This window comes from Orycteropus afer, unplaced genomic scaffold (assembly GCF_000298275.1).
Source record: "Orycteropus afer afer isolate SDZICR_OR568_19922 unplaced genomic scaffold, OryAfe1.0 scaffold00579, whole genome shotgun sequence".
Classification (NCBI taxonomy): domain Eukaryota; kingdom Metazoa; phylum Chordata; class Mammalia; order Tubulidentata; family Orycteropodidae; genus Orycteropus; species Orycteropus afer.
In genome coordinates this window covers 1,507,465-1,521,958 of record NW_006922166.1, presented here as the reverse complement: position 1 = coordinate 1,521,958, position 14,494 = coordinate 1,507,465, and positions in this window count along the sequence as shown.

Genomic DNA, 14,494 nt, shown 5'->3' with positions numbered 1-14,494 from the left:
GTATAGCAGGGATCGTGGAGCTGGCGTGAGATTGGGCAGTGTTTCGCTCTGCTGTGCATGGGGTTGCTATGAGTCGGAAACGACTCGATGGCATCTACCAACAATCACCTACCAACAAATATTTGGGAATAGGTGCAAATGTTTATTTTTTCCTTTGTTTCTTCTAGCAGGGTTTCCTTAATAATAAATGAAGATGTATCTTTCTCTGTAGAATATTTCAAAATTTAATCAGTATTGTAATTTTTCTTCTCATCCCTTTCAGTGCCAAAATTCCTTCCACTTCATCTCTATCAATATTTCTTTGGGGAGGAAAAGGTAGAAGGAAGTTGTTTCTCAAGATGTAATGATTCACTGGTATTACATTCTAGAAACTACTCTTGAAGGATTAGACTTCAGAAAAAAACACAATGTGAGTATAAAGAAAAGAATGTCTTTTTTTCATTCAAATATTATTTAGTAACAGTATTTCAGTAACCATTTTTACTGATTTTTATTCAGAAAAATAAACAAGAAATTCTTTGCTCTACATGGACTTTTTTTTTTTTTTTTTTTAAATTGTGATTTGGGTGAGAGTTTACAGAGCAAATTCACTTTCCGTACAGCAGCTCACATACACTTTGTCTCATGACATTGAGTAAAATTTACCACAATGCAACAGCTCCCTTCTGCTTCTTCCCCATAATTACCTCTTCCCTGTGTCCATCTCTCCATGCACTCCTGCCCCTTGAGCTGTCTCCCTGTACATGCACAGCCCTTCTATTCTCCCATGATTGTTCTCTCAAGGAGTGTATCTACTTAGTGTAAATGTTCACCTAATATGCCTGTCTTTTGTTTGGCTGGAAGCCACAGGAGTGAGTTCAATTCCAGACCTGAATGGCAGCTAAGGGCTGTAGTCTCTGTGGTTCCATCAGGCTCTATCAGACCAGCAAAGCTTCCCCCCCCCCACAAATGATTTTGAGTTTTGTTCCACTCTATCCAGGATCTCCTACACAGATCACCCCCTGAGTAGTTGACAGTGGTGCTAGGCACTATCTAGTTCTTCTGGTCTCATAGTTGTATAGGCTGAGGATCACATGGTGTACCAGTCACTTGGACTAATTCTTTCCATGAATCTTTGTTTTCTTCCTTCTTCTTTGCTCTGAATGAGGAGAGACCCACCTTTGCATCTGGATGACTGCTTGCAAGCTTTTAAGACCCCAGTGGCTACTCTCCAAAGTAGGATGTGGAAGAATGTTTTGTGTAGTATGTTATGCCAATTGAACTTGATGTCCCCTGTGACTATGTTCCCAAACCCACAGGTCCAACTACTCACTCCCTCTGGATAGCTGACCATAAAAGTGACTACAACCTTGTCCCTTGTCAGCTCTGCTGTACACCTGGGAATTCTTACAGAACATACAAATACGCTTGTAGAAACATTGTCTGCCAACCCTATACATGGTCTTGGGCACAATCCCCCCCTGCAGAGACATACCTAATAGTTCAACCTGTCCACCCATCTATCCACCCATATATCCATGTTTACCTTCACTGATGATACAGTACTATATGTGCAAAAGGGTTCATCTCTGCTGTCTGTACCTTCCACGCACCTCTCCACGTCCTCTTGTTCCTCAGTGCCACCACGTTGATCACTCACATTTGGTACATTGTTCTTCTTTTCACCCAAATCAATACTTGTCTCTACCTATTAACAGTGTTCCCTCCCCTTCCCTTTCACCCCTGGTAACCAACAAAGAAAATGTCCTTCCATATATAAACCTTTACTTACTTTTACAATAATGGACTAATACAATATATTTCCTTCTGTGATTAACTTATTTTACTCAGCATAATGTCCTCCAAGTTCATCCACATTATGCGGTGTTTTGCAGATTCTACATTATTCTTTAGGGTTTTAGTATTCCATTGTGTATATGTACCATAGTTTGGTTATCCATTCTTCATTTGATGGACACCTAGATTGCTTCCATCTTTTTGCTATTGTAAATAGTGCTGCAATGAACATGGATGCACATATATATATTCTTATACTGGCTTTCACTCCTTTAGGATATATGTATCTAGTAATGGAATGGCTGTGTCAAATGGTATTTCTAATTCCAACTTTTTATGGAATTGCCATATTCCTTTCCACAGTGGTTGTGCCATTTTACAGTCCCACCAGCAGTGTCGGAGAGTCCCAATCTCTCTGCAGCCTCACCAGCATTTGTTATTTTCTGTCTTGATGAACTTTGCTACTAGTACTGGAACAAGATGGTAACTCATGGTTGTTTTGATTTGCATCTAATGGTAATCAAATGGCTAATCTAATGGCTAATGGTCGTGAGCATTTCTTCATCTATTTGTTGGCCACCTGAATATCCTCCCTGGTGAAGTGTCTATTCATGTCTTCTGCCCATTTTTTAATTGAATTATTTGTGTTTTTTTTTTTTTGTTGAGGTGTTGGAGTTTTCTATACATTCTAGAGATAAGTCCCTTGTCAGATATGTCATTGCTGAATATTTTTTTCCCAATGTGTAGGTTCTTTTTTGACTCAAAATGGACTTTTTAAGTGAAAGGGTAAAGTCTATAATTTGAGTTAAGTGAGGTGAAGGACAAAAGATTAAATGATTGCATGTTTTATGGTGAAATGACTGAGACTCACTTTATAGTTCAAGCTTCCTTGAATACAATGAAAAAATCTTGGACACTTGAGATCTATGTCTGCTGCATATTATTATTCCTTTGTAGTTCCCTTAAAAGGATATTTTGAAACCATTAAGTTAAAGTCTACACTCATTATTTGAAGAATATGGTTTATTTCACATTTGATTGTGTTTTTGGACTAAGCAATCTAAAATTCCAGCATATATTTATTATCTTTTTAACAACAGCAACATTTTGAGCAGATTTCATATTTCAGAGACTATTAAAATTCATGGTGGAACATTTTCTATAGTTTGGGCATTTGATATTAATATTGTTAAAATAAACGTAGGTGATTTTTTCATGTCTTTTTTTCCCCCCCTAAAGATTGCAGCTAGACTACACTATTTTTCAATGGGAAGATTTTGAGAAATAAAAGGCATTCAGAATTTTGGCTCTGATGGCACATATATTACTAACTAACAGATATTACTCAATGGAAAATACAAACATAAGGAGTAGATTATTCAACATGAGTCTCCAGATGCTTTTCACATGACATATAAAAGAATAGAGAAAAGGACAGAAAATTCCTAATGTATCTGGCATGCGTTTATAATTGGTGTTATTTTTATGAGTATAGCAAATAGAATAGATAGTATTTAAATCTGCAGAGTGATAGGAAAATATAATGGGAAAGAAAATGAAGGTGAACACAAAAAGTCATCACAGAATTCAGGTTTCTTATTTTCAAAAACCCACATAAATAAGAACACCAAAAAACCAAACACAGTGCCGTCCAGTCAGATCTGACTCATAGAGACCCCTCCTTGGGTTTCCAAGGCGGTATCACTACAGAAATAGATTGCCCAACCTTCCTTCTGAGGAGTAGCTGGTGGATTTGAACACCCAGCCTTCTGGTTAGCAGTCAAATGTCTAGGGCACACGCTACCAGAAGTGATAAAAATATGAACTTGCTTTTGATTTCTAATTCCGTTCTTCTGAGGAATTTGAATTCAAGTTTGTGAATGCAGAGAAAATAATGATAGGCCCTTTCAAGAACAAAAAAAGACCATTTCAGTAGGCACAGCTAACATACTGTGTTACCCAAAGTTGGAGATGTTCTTAGATTCTTGCTGTAAAATTGGAAAGTTTTAAATAGTTGGTGTGTCTGTGATTTTTCAAGTTGATAGTGGCTGTACCATAATCACATGAGGATAGTGAGGTGGATGTGACTTCCAATTATGTACTACTTCTAAAATGCTTGAATCAAGTGAAGCTGATAAGAAATGGTTTTCTCCAGTGATATCTGGAATTCTAGTAGAAGTGAGAACTATTCTTTTTGAGATGAAATATATATTGGATTTTCCTGCTTCATCTAAGAGATATTTCTTACCCTAAAACACTATTTTCTTTTCATCTACATACAAGTTGTGGAGCAGAGGGGGACTAGGACTAGGCAGGGAGAATGAAGAGACAGTGACTTCATATTAGATGGATTAGAAGACAATTGCTTAATTTTAATGTGACCAAGTGTATCTATTATTGGTATCTGTTTTAATATAGCAACCAAAATACTGTCTTTTGATTTAGGCCATTTAAAGCATTTTTACATATTGCATATATGATTAATAATGTATAATTACCAAACAGCTTATTGGAATGTAGCATTATGTATACACATTTCCAAAAAATTATTATTCTATAAATTTTATGTATTTCATCATCAAAACATATTTTCTAATCATTGAAATATAGGCATTCTTCTTCTGTTTTAACAAAACACATACTTCTCAGTTTCCTTTTTGATAATAACCCAGTTATATTTCTTTTTATTGAATTTAGGACTAAAGATAAACCAGCTGTTTGACGATATTTTAGTTGCTAGAACGCAGTGAAATGGAGCAAGTTTACTTAAAGGAGAGAGATTAGTATTCAAAAACATCTGAGCTTAATGTGGAAAGATATAAAGACATAAATACATACCCTTAAGTAACTTACATTTCTATTTTTAATTGGTATAAAAATTCACACTCATGGCAAAAGTGAAGACACTGGAAACAAATACGGAATTATTGAAGACAACAGTGCATGATATTGACTTTCAGCACAATAGAATTCATTTTCATGGAGGAAGCGGTATTTAGTTTTTGTTCTGAGCAACAAGTTCCTTAGATATCAAGGAGATGGTAAGCATTTCAGATGGAAGGAAGTAATAATAATAATAAAAAAAAACTAAAAGAAGAATGGAGACAAAGATGAGCAAACCACATTATGAGGACATTCAAAACTGAGACTGGATTGGAGAAGAGAATATTTGTTGGGCCTAGAAAGGATAACGGGAAATAAGATTATCCAGAGAGAGTATCTTTTATTATTAATATTAACATCCTAAAAGGCAAGCAAGACCATCTAGATACAATGCAAAAAGCAATAGAAAGCCATTACTGACAAGTTTAAGTATAAATATTCCTATATAAATTTATAATGTTTTTGCTAAATAGAGTCTAAAACTAAGCCGCCAGTCTTGCTTTCATCAATTTTGAATTTCCATTTAAAGGAAAAGTTTTTCCTTTATTATTTTTCATTATTTAAAGGATTAAAAGAAAACCTTAATCCTATAACATATGGGAAATCATCTCTGAATGCACTGATTTAGAAAAAAACACACACACACACAACAAAACCCACTGCCGTCAAGTCTATTCAGACTCATAGCTACTCTATAGGACAGAGTAGAACTGCCCCATAGGGTTTCCAAGACTGTAAATCTTTATGGAAGCAGATTGCCTCATCTTTCTCCCTAGGAGTGGCTGGTGGGTTCAAACCACTGGACTTTTGATTAGCAGCTGCATGTTTTAACCATTGCACCACCAGAGCTCTTTGAATACACTGATAGAAGAAATTAATGCTTGAGTAATTGCATTTACAATTTTAATAGGGTTGAGAGATTGCTTTGCATTCTTCTAGAAACCCAAATAAGTTTTGAAGATGGCAGATTCTTAAGGATGGCAATACTCTTAATAAGGATGGCAGGACTTTTAGTAACAGGAATGAAAGAACAGGAATAGAGCAAGGGAAGAGACTGGTGAGGTCTCAGGGTGGCATTTCTGTAACTGTGGATAGGGTTTCTGAGAAGTGGCTGGTGGGTTTGAACCGCCAGCCTTCTGGTTAGTGCCTTAGGTACTATGCCGCCAGAGCTCCAGAAGTTAGTCAATTGCTTAGGTCAAGTGCACTTTGACTCATTCCAAGTCTAATAAGGAGGATAATACTCTTTGTAGCCCTTTAGAGTTTTCAAGAGCATTTACTTTATCCACTTTATCTCATTTTTTCAACTCTAATCTGAGGAAAGCAGGATGATAAAATTGACTCAGTATGAATGAGTGATTAACAGACTCAAGACTCAGTTTAGTCTTTTCTGATATCAAGTCTAGAGCATTCTTTGCTTTTCAAAATAACTGCTTAATGAGTAATTTTAAAAATTAATATTTTGCCTTCAAAAATGTAAATAATGTCCTGATTGAATATAGATTTTTATGTTGTTGTTATGTCGTGGAGTCGGACCCAACTCATAGCGATCCCTCCTTGGGTTTCCGAGACAGTATCACTATGGAAGTAGATTGCCTAACCTTCCTTCAGAGGAGTGGCTGGCGGGTTTGAAACGCCAGCATTCAGGTTAGCAGTCAAGTGCCTTAGTCACTACACTACAATAGTTATTTTTAAACTGAATTCCTTATGGTCAAGTCAGCAACTTGGATCAAATTTTTATTTCTGTTTTTGTTCAGTTTTTCATTTGGCATTTTTCATGTAGCAGCAAAGTAGTTTTCTTGATTCTGATCGGAAGTCTCCTAGTGAAATGGTGAAATTTACTTTGACTTATTATAACTGTGATCCTGTAAAACACTTAACTAGCTGTTGTTGTTGTTGTTATGTGCCCTCGAGTCAGACCCAACTCATAGCGACCCCTCCTTGGGTTTCTGAGGCAGTATCACTACGGACATAGATTACCCCATCTTCCTTCCGAGGAGTGGCTGGTAGGTTTGAACCGCCAGCCTTCTGGTTAGCAGTCAAGTGCCTTAGGCACTACGCTACCAGAGCTCCTACTAGTTAGGGGCTTTAAAACAATGTTCTCCATGAAGCTCCAAGTTCCACTTTCACTAGAAAACCTTGATAAAAACTTAGATTTTTGAGATTCATCTGGACTCACACACTTAGAGCCTTTGGCATCTGCCTTTCTAACAGTCATCTCACGTGATTTTTATGCACGTCGGTTTTTGAAATTTGAATTTTGAAATTCTCCTCTCTCTCCACCTTGTTGAATCTAACGTTCAACAGAATACTGTGCTAAGGAAATCATGCTTTTTTTTTTTTCCAGTTCAATCCTTCTTAGACACACACGCACACACATACACAGATATATTTGAATCCTAGCCAAGCCAACTAACACAAAAATAAGTGTGTGTATGTTTAGGGGAAAGAGTGAGTAAAATTTTCCTTTATTAATTGGGTTAGGTCGAGGATATCGCAAGCTATTTATACAATAATATTTAAGTCTAAATATTAATTACATATAATTTAAGAATTTTAACAAATCCAATGGTAAGGATATTGAGGAGCATATGAAGAAAGAAGAAACAAGATGTACGGTGTTTCCATAAACCAACAAGTTCATTTTATTGCTATTTTATTATCATAGGAGAGGTGGGAACTCCATGGTCACAGTCAGAACTATGACTAAACACAAGTTTTAATAAAAGGCAGCTTTGAGAAGATTCATCATTGCTAGCACTGATAAATATTATGAATTTTTTTTTCACAAATAGAATTTTTAAAGAGCCCTGTTGGTGCAGTGGTTAAGCACTTCGTTGATAACCAAAAGGTTGGTTTGAATCCACTAGCCACTTTGTGGGAGAAACATGTGACAGTCGGCTTCCATAAAGATTTACAACCTTGGAAACCCTATGAGGCAGTTCCACTCTGTCCTGTAGAGTTGCTATGAGTTGGAATTAACTTGATGGCAATGAGTTTAGTTTGGTTTTGGTTTTGATGGTCTATTCAGAGAGTAAAATTTAAATTTTTTTTTTTTTCCTTTTCCAGGATGATTTCAAGTACTACCTTATTTTATAGACATAAGATATTCTGTATCAGCAACCAAATATTTATTATAATCTTAGAACATTTCTCTCCCAACAATAAACTCTTCATTTTAAATAATGAGAGAAAGCATATTGATTTGAAAGCTCAAGAGAAATTGTACAATGTCATAGGAAAACATTTATTACTTTATTAATGACAGAAGTATTAGTTCACTTTTAGAATTTTTTTTTTCTGGAAAAATAAATGTTTGAATATTCCCACTTCAGTTATTAAGAAGATATTGAAATACATATTTTCTGAAATGAATTACTTCAGTGTGAATACATTTTGAATTGAGCAGTATTATTTTTGAAGGGCTTTAAAATATACTAAGGAAAACTCCTTCAAGTCTTCTTCCTTCTACAACACAGTAAACCTGATTCTCTGACCTGTAAGTCAAAAATAGTCTTGTATAAATTCATGAGGAAACTATTTTTTTCTTGCAGTAGACATATGCATTGCAGCAAGAAGCTGATCATAAACCCCAACTTTATGATATTTGGGGAGCAAATCAACAAATTCTCTAGAAACTGGCTTCCGATTAATTATTTTCATTCCTATTTGACACAAAACTCTTGGGAACAAAAGGACATACTTATGATCAAGCCTGCAAATATATGGATTATTATCTGCTAGGGAATTTTAAAATTTGAAACTGACATAATTGACATAGACAAGAATTTGGAAGTGGGTCCCAAAGAAGTTTTTTTCACTTTGCATGCAGGGAACATGAGTTCCCTGGGGCACACAGGGGAAAACGAAGCTCACCAGGAAAGAGAAAGGAAGATTGATTTTGCATGTTCAAAATCGATATTGCTCCTTATTAAGAAATTACACTTCAACCATCAGTACCTGGATAAGCTGTTTATGCTGTGGAATTTGACTCTGTGGTTCTATTGTAAAGCAAAGCAAAACAAAACAAACCAACAAAACAACTATTAACCTAGGGAATCAGGTTAATATTATTCTTAAACCAGAACTAAAATAAAGACCATATTTTACAACCAGAAGTGGATTTTGAAACAGAACTATTACTTATGCTGAGTGATAGAATATGGCCTTGAATTTAGTATTCGGTAGTTTTGCTTCCTATCATTCTTTGACCTTTTGTCCTCTCTTTTACTTGTCATTTGAAAAGATTTAGAATAAGCAAGGCAAAAATAAAATCTCCACTTATTTTTCTGGTGTTGGTATGTTTAAGTTGATAGAAGATAAGCATTTATTATTTATCCATTTTGTATGATTTTTATATCTTTCTTCATCTGACTTTTGAGTTAAATATGTGAATTATTACATTGTTTTATTTATTATAGATGTGAAATCTGTTTTGCTATTTTTGTGTTCCCTCCTCCCCCCCCCCCCCCCCCCCACAGAAATAATGAACTTCAGGGCTTCCCAAAGCTCTGAAGGGAGGATAATTTCTCTGTCAATTGCATTATTTTCCTAGATTGGAGCTTTAGCCTAACTCAGAGCGGAGTATTTTTATATGAGTGAGCCACACACTTCCAGAGATTTGTTCTTTTGGGTTAAGAGGCTGTCTCCCTTAAAGTCTCCAACCATAAATATATAAATTTATGAGATGGATGAATATAAATAAATTTAATAGATTATTTGAACCTTATCAAGGCCTTAAATGAATAACTCACTTGGTCCTTGGGTAGCTTAAATAGCTTGCAGTTTTCTACTAACCGAAATGTTGATGGTTCAAACCTTCCCAGCATCACTGCAGAAGAATGTCCAGGTGATTTACTTTAATAAAGATCACAGCCAAAAAACAAAAGAAAACACACAAACAAAAACAACCCTACGAAGTAGTTCTATGCTGTAACACACAGTTTCTCCATGAGTAGGAATCAACTTTACTGCAATGAGTTTAGCTTTTTGATGTGAATGAGTAACTCACAGAATCATTCTGTCAGTAAGTAGGAAAGGAAAATATTCAGAGATTGATGAGGACCGTAATAGCCTTTGAATGACCAATATAGCATAACTATTCTTGTTGTTGTTGTTGTTATGTGCCGTCAAGTCAGACCTGACTCATAGTGACCCCTCTTTGGGTTTCCCAGGCCGTATCACTACAGAAGAAGATTGCCCAACTTCCTTCCGAGGAGTGGCTGGTGGGTTTGAACCACCAGCCTTCTGGTTAGCAGTCAAATGCCTTAGGCACTATGCTACCAGAGCTCCTATAATTGGAGATAAAAAGAGAGGAGGACAAAAGGATGGTCAGGAGACTTAGATAAACCTTATATACTTGTCAATTTTGCATGGATCAGACCTAATGAGAGTGTTCATGAGCTCTGACATGTCTTTACATGCCTAAAACAGAAGCCATCATTTCACCATTAGAACCCATCTCTTGAGTTCCTCATTTTAGTTAAGGGCAACATTAACCCAGTAACTCACATCTTTACCTCGATATGTTTATTAAAATCTTTGCTGTGTCCTATGGATTCTACTTTCACATCATATCTCATTCATTTCTTCATTTTCATTTCCATTGCTACAATCAGGTATAGGACTTCACCATTCTTTGTATGGATTATTGATTTGCCTTCTACCATGATCTTGTTTGATCAATTCAGACAAACTTTTAAAGAATTGCCCTTAAATTGTCATATTTCTGTTAAAAATAAACAGTGACAACCCATTGACAAGGAAAAACAAAAACTTACTGTATACTTATTTTTCTTACATTCGAAGTCAGCCACAATAATGTCCAATCTCTTTTTTTTTTTCTCTCCTTTACCATTCTTCCTCCAAGAAGCTGCCAAAGTCATTGCCATTTCATGGACATAATCCCACAAATACTTGCATTCTAGTCTGTACTCCTGATGTTGCTCCCACCTGAAATACATTCTATCCATTTAAATTGTTGTTCATTAGACACCAATTTCAGATACATTCTTTATGAAAAAAATCATGAGTTTTCTCAACCAGATATGTTCAGTTTTTCCTCTGAATCATCAAACTATGTAAACAACTTCAAAACCTGATCTTCAGTTTTACTTTTCTAGTATAGTCTTCATGTTTCTCTTTTTAGATTGTAAACTTCTTAAGAAATGATATTTTATAATTTCCTGTATAGTACATGCCTCAATGCCTTGTACAAAATAGGAACTCTGTAAATATTTGTTAAATTGAGTATAATATATCACAGATATGTTAAAAATTGATACAGCACAGCCCTATGCACCCCAACAGGAAAGACTATTTCAAACACACATAAAGGTGCAATTTTAAAGTGATAACATGTGGTATGTATTGCTTTACAACACCAAAAAACCCACAATGGTGTCTTGGGTGTTACTATGATGCTGGAAGCTATGCCACTGGTATTTCAAATACCTCTAGAGTCACTCATGATGGACAGGTTTCAGCAGAGTTTCCAGACTAAGACAGACTCAGAAGAAGGAAGGAACCATCCACTTCTCAAAGAATTGGCCAGTCAGACATTTGTGAATAGCCCTGAGACATTGTCTGATGTAGTGCTATAAGATAAGCCACTCAGGTTGGAAGGCATTCAGAGAATAACAGGGGAATAGTTGCCTCTTCAAAGTAGAGTCAACCTTAATGATGTGAATGAAATAAAACTTTTGAGACCTTTTTTGCTTATATGGCATGACCCAAAATGAAAAGAAACAGCTGAAAATAATAATTGGAACATGGAATGTATGAAATCTACGTGGAATCTAGGAAAATTGGAAGTTGTTAAAAGTGAAATGGAATGCATAAAGACTGATATTCTAGGCATCAGTGAGATGAAATGGATGGGTATTGGCCATTTTGAATCAGACAATCATATGATCTACTATGCTGGAAATGACAAATTGGAGAGGGATAGTGTAACATTTGTCTTCAAAAAGAATATTTCAAGACCTATCCTGAAGTACAATGCTGTCAGTGAGAGGCTAATATCCATTCACCTAGAAGGAAAACCATTTAATGTGATTATTATTTAAATTTACACACTAACCACTAATGTCAAAGATGAAGAAATTGAAGATTTTTACTAACTTCTGCAGTGTGAAATTGATAAAAATATGTAATCAAGATCATTGATCATTACTGGTAATTGTATTGTGAAAGCTGGAAACAAAGAAGAAGGATTAGTAGTTGCAAATTATGGCCTTGGTTATAGAGAGGATGCTGGAGATTACATGATAGAATTTTGCAACACCAATGACTGATTCGATGCTGTCTCAACAACATAAATGGTTACTATGCACATGGACCTCACCAGATAGAATAAATAGGAGTCAAATCTACTATCTGTGGAAAAAGATGATAGAAAAGCTCAATATCATCAGTCAAAACAAGGCCAGGAGCTGACTATGGAAGAGACCATCAATTGTTCACATGCAAGTTCAAACTGAAGGTGAAGAAAATTTAAATAAGCCCGCATGAGCCAAAGTACAATCTTACATTTATGTCACTTGAATTTGGAGACAATCTCAAGAAGAAATTTGATGCATTGACCGCTAATGACCGAAGACCAGACAAGTTGTGGGATAACATCGATAACATCAGACATAAAGATATTAAATGGTCATTAAAAAGACAAGAAAGAAAGAAAAGACCAAAATGGATGTCAAAAGAGATTCTGAAACTTGCTTGAACATACAGTAGATAAAGTTAATGAAAGAAATGATGAAATAAAAGAGCTGAACAGAAGAGTTTAAAAGATGGTCAGGAAGACAAAGGAATGTATCCTAATGAAATGTGCAAAGACCTGGAGTTAGAAACTAAACAAGAAGAACATACTAAGCATTTCTCATCCAGAAAGAACTGAGAAAAAATTTCAAGCTTCCAGTTAGGGAAGGAATCTATGGGAAAAATAGAATCTATTTTCTATTTTGACTCATAGGGTCGGAGTCGACTTGATGCACTTAATGATAAAAACAACATGGGCAAAATATCGACCAATGCAGGAACCATCAAAAGAAGATGGAAAGAATACACAGAGCTACGGTATCAAAAAGATTTGGTTGATGTTCAACCATTTCAGGAGGTAGCATATGATCAAGAACCTATGGTATTGAAGGAAGAAGCACTGAAGGCACCAGAGAAAAACAAAGCTCTAGGAACTGACTGGACACCAATTGAGATGTTTCAACAAATGGATGTTTCAAATGAGTGTGCAATGTTGCACACTCACTCATCTATGCCAAGAAATTTGGAAGATAATTACTTGGCCCACCACTGGAAAGAATCTATATTTGTGCATATTTCAAAGAAAGGTAATCTAACAGAGTATGGAAGTTACAGAATCATATCATTAATATCACACAGAAGTAAAATTTTTTTGAAGATAATTCAAAAACAGTTACAGCAGTATAACAACAGGGAATGGCTAACATTTCAAGCTAGATTCAGAAGAGGACATGAAATGAGGGATATCATTGCTGATGTCAGATGTATCTTGGCTGAAAGCAGAGAATACCAGAAAGATGTTGACCTGTGTTTTGTTAACTATGAAAAGACGTTCAACTGTGTGGATCATAACACATTATGGATAACATTGAGAAAAATAAAAATTCCAGAACACTTAGCTGTGCTCATGCAGAACCTGTTCACAGACAAAGAGGCAGTCACTCATACAGAACAAGGTGATACTGCATGGTTTTAAACCAGAAAAGGTATGCTCCAGGGTTGTATGCTTTTACCATACTTACTCAATCTATATGCTGAGCAAATAACCCAAGACTGCGACTATATGAAGAAGAATGTGGCATGAAGATTGGAATGTGGCATAAGAACCTGCAATGTGCATATGATACAATCTTTCTTGCTGAAAGTTAAGAAGAGTTGATAAAGATCAGAGAATATAGACTTTAGTATAGATTACACCTCATAACTGGACCAATAAGCAAAATCATGATAAACAGAGTAAAGAATGAAGTTGTCAAAGGTTTCATTTTACTTGGATCCACAGTCAATGCCTATGGAAGCAGCAGTGAAAATATAAAATGACACAAATCAAAGATTTGCATTGGCCAAATGTTACAAAAGATCTCTTTAAAATGTTCGAAAGCAAAGATGTCACTTTGAAAACTAGTGTGCTTCTGACCCAAGCCATGGTATTTTCAGTTACCTCATATGCATGGGAAAGCTAGACAATGAATAAGAAAGAATGAAGAAGAATTAGTGCATTTGAATTATAATCTTGGCAAAGTATACTGAATATACTATGGACTGTCAGAAGAATGAACATATCTGTCTTGGAAGAAGTACATCCAGAATGCTCCTTAGAAGTGAGGATTGTGAGACTTCATATTATGTACTTTAGATAAGTTTTAGGAGGGACCAATCCCTGGAGAAGGATATGATTCTTGGTAAAGTAAAGGGTCAGCGAAAAAGAGGAAGACCCTTGATGAGATGGATTGACGTAGTGGCTGCAACAATATGTTCAAACATTGCAACAACTGTGAGGGTGGCGCAGGACCAGCAGTGTTTCCTTCTGTTGCACATAAAGTTGTTGTTGAGTCACAACCAACTCAATGGCCCCTAGCAACAGCAACATTGTTTTATAAATGATCTTGATTGACCATTGGCTTTCCAGAAGTTGGTGTATGGTATCACTGGTTCAGATGGAGTTGAATCTTCTCAGAAGCATGTTTCTATTATTTTCAAATTCCTATACATAGAAGACAGACTTACAAAATTTCTTTGGTCTGCTGAACCAGTAGAAGAAGTTAATGTGTATTTTTTTTGTGTATATGTATATATATAT